The following is a 3,016-nucleotide window of genomic DNA, read 5'->3' as shown; positions in this document are numbered from 1 at the left end:
TGAGTTTTGAAATACTCGTTTGGCATGGAGGGATTGAAGCTGCAAGGCAAATGAGACCAGTGGCTGCAGTAATCCAAAGATGAACTGGTAAGGATAGGGAAAGAGGGATGGCCCGGAATAGAGCAACGAGTACATCCAGAGACATTTTGAGAGGAGAATATATTGGACATTGAGGCAGTTTGACGCCAGAAATTAAGAAGAAAGGAGCATCAGTGATGACTCAGGTTTCCATTTTGGAGAATTGGGAGAATTGGGCATAGAAAGTTCTCCAGGGTTGGCAGTGTAGGACTCAAGCAAGTAAAGAACATAATTGAATTCACCAGTTATTAGAATGCCTGCTATACAAAACTAATAGATGTATTTTTTTTTTTTAAGGAACTGGTTTATTTAACTGTGTCAGTGCCATGGAAATTTATGGACATGGGAATTGTACAGAGGATTGCCTATACATTACTTCTTTACATCGAACCAGACAGGCTTCAAGAACTGACTGCTGAGTAATAAGACAGTCCATCTAAATTTACATTAAATAATTTATCTTAAGGCACCCAAAAGGCAGCCTTAGGGCACACTGAGTACATATGTGTCATTTGGCAAAACCAACTTTAACATATATCTTTAGAATTACAGAACTTTAGAAATACAGAAAGGGTCACAATTGGACACCACAAAATTATCCAGCATGTTTGTTATGAATTATTTCTCCTCCTTCAATTTCAATTTGCTCATACAGCCACTTTCGATCACAGCGGCATTCGGCACCACATTTGGTAGAACCGCAGGCAGGACAAGCATAGAAGCAGCCTTAGCAGTCTTCATCGAGGCAGTCACAGAGGTCCATTCCACTGAAAATCAGGAGACCCTGGCTATCGTAGACATTACTCTTTGCCGGGATCACTTGTCTGTCTGAACCAGCTGTTGCATTTTTGGTAAGCCTTCTTTTTTCTCTTTTACCAGTTTCTGGAGCAAATTCAGTTTGCTTTTCTGGGTTTGCAAATTGTAACGACCTCAAAGCTTTAGCAGTTCTTCCATCTGAGTCAGGTTTTCTTTTCTGCCGGTCTTCAGAATCAACATCCACACTTCCATTGATTATCTGTGTACATTTTGGACAAAGCTTCCAACCAGGTACAAGTTGTCTTCCAAATTTTGCACTCAGAAAAGTGGCATCATCTAAATCAATTACATGTAAATTTTTTTTGGCTAGTTTTTTGTGTATGTTAAATGGGTCACAACATGACTTCTGCAAATCCTCAAATCTATCAATGTAAATTTTTGCATGATGGAAGCAAATTGTATTGTTCCCAGAAAGTGTCATTCCAGTTCTCAGTTGAAGGAGAAGCATGTCATTTGATGACAATTCTTGCAAAGTCTTGAAACCTGTATGATGAGTATAATAGGTTTTATGGCACTCATTTGTGGTGCGAAGCTGGACTCCAACTGAACATGGATCCATCATGCTTGATTCTAGTCAATTTCCTCTTTCTGATTTTCGCCTAGAGATCACTCTCCAGCAGATCACCCTTTAGCTCGAGCTCTCCACCGACGGAGCGCGCACCCCACCCGCCGCCTCCGAGCGCTAATAGATGTATTAACATTGGGAAGAAAGGGGTGTTCAACCCTACGGAAGAGAAAAAACAGAAGTTGAAGGATAGCTTTCAGGGCAGTTCTCAGGATGAGGCGTTAAATTAAATACTCTTACCTCCCCTTGAGAATTACCTAGTACACCCTGCCAGTGTTCCTTATGAAGGCTGGCCCCATATCTCTAAGTGATGGCAAAATGTATTCACTTGGATGCATTTCTTTCTTTTCCATGGGGCTGGATGAAAGAGTCTCCTCTTCATTTTTTGTTTGTTTGTTTTCTTGTGTTTTTATTTGACTTTGACAAAAAGGACATGCTCAGGGAAACTTTGGGGCCTGCAGAACCGAAAGCATTTGCAGGGGTTGGGACAAGATCACAAGTCAGTTTCTAGGAGGCACAAATGGCTGCTGAGTGGCAGGAGGCACTTCGGTAGGCACCCTGGGACGGCTCCCCAGGCGGCTTTCCTGTCCACAGCTTGACCTTGCGGGCTGCCTGCAGGTCATCAGGGACTTCCAGGAAGCCCAAGCTCCACAGAACACCAGTCAGTTTGTAGCAGGGGAAAAAAGGAAAGAGGAGGGAGGGGATTATGGGAGAGACTGTGCTGATAGGAAACGACACTCGGTGTAAAATAGGTTTTAGAAGAAAAGAAAGCATTGTAGGGATTGGCCATAATTAAATAGAAGCACCGTTCAATTCTAATACTGCAAAACCTTAAAGAAATGAGTTTGCTTTTCCATAGCGCAGCCTTCCTCTCTGGTTTCCTCTTCTGAATGCTACTCCCCCAGGAGGCCCAGATGATGGTGTATGTGGCTTAGGAAGAAGAAAGCTGCTTCTTGGGACTTTCCTGGTGGTCCAATGGCTAAGATTCTGCCTTCTGGGTCAGGGAATGTTGGCTCCATCCCTATTTGGGAGAATTGAGTGCAGCCATGAAATTAAAAGATGCTTACTCCTTGGAAGGAAGGTTATGACCAACCTAGATAGTATATTAAAAAGCAGAGACATTACTTTGCCAACCAAGGTCCGTCTAGTCAAGGGTATGGTTTTTCCCGTGGTCATGTATGGATGTGAGAGTTGGACTGTGAAGAAAGCTGATCGCCGAAGAATTGATGCTTTTGAACTGTGGTGCTGGAGAAGACTCTTGAGAGTCCCTTGGACTGCAAGGAGATCCAACCAGTCCATTCTAAAGGAGATTAAGCCTGGGTGTTCATTGGAAGGACTGATGCTAAAGCTGAAACTCCAATACTTTGGCCACCTCATGCGACGAGTTGACTCATTGGAAAAGACTCTGATGCTGGGAAGGATTGGGGGCAGGAGGAGAAGGGGACGACGGAGAATGAGATGGCTGGATGGCATCACCGACTCGATGGACATGAGTTTGAGTGAACTCCGGGAGTTGGTGAAGAACAGGGAGGCCTGGCGTGCTGTGATTCATGGGGT

The 3,016-nt window shown here is 43.8% G+C and overlaps 1 pseudogene; it reads right to left on the bottom strand.

Moving 5' to 3' along the window:
* Nucleotides 1-422: 422 nt before the first annotated feature.
* LOC129552391 (ARL14 effector protein pseudogene) lies at nt 423-1,571 on the bottom strand (annotated as a pseudogene).
* Between the last annotated feature and the right edge of the window lie 1,445 nt (nt 1,572-3,016).

The sequence above is a fragment of the Moschus berezovskii genome, chromosome 3 (genome assembly GCF_049115385.1).
Source record: "Moschus berezovskii isolate FMDL1 chromosome 3, NW_MosBer_1.0, whole genome shotgun sequence".
Taxonomy (NCBI): Eukaryota; Metazoa; Chordata; class Mammalia; order Artiodactyla; family Moschidae; genus Moschus; species Moschus berezovskii.
The sequence above is the reverse complement of the archived record's forward strand: the minus strand, read 5'-3'. Positions and strand labels throughout refer to the sequence as shown.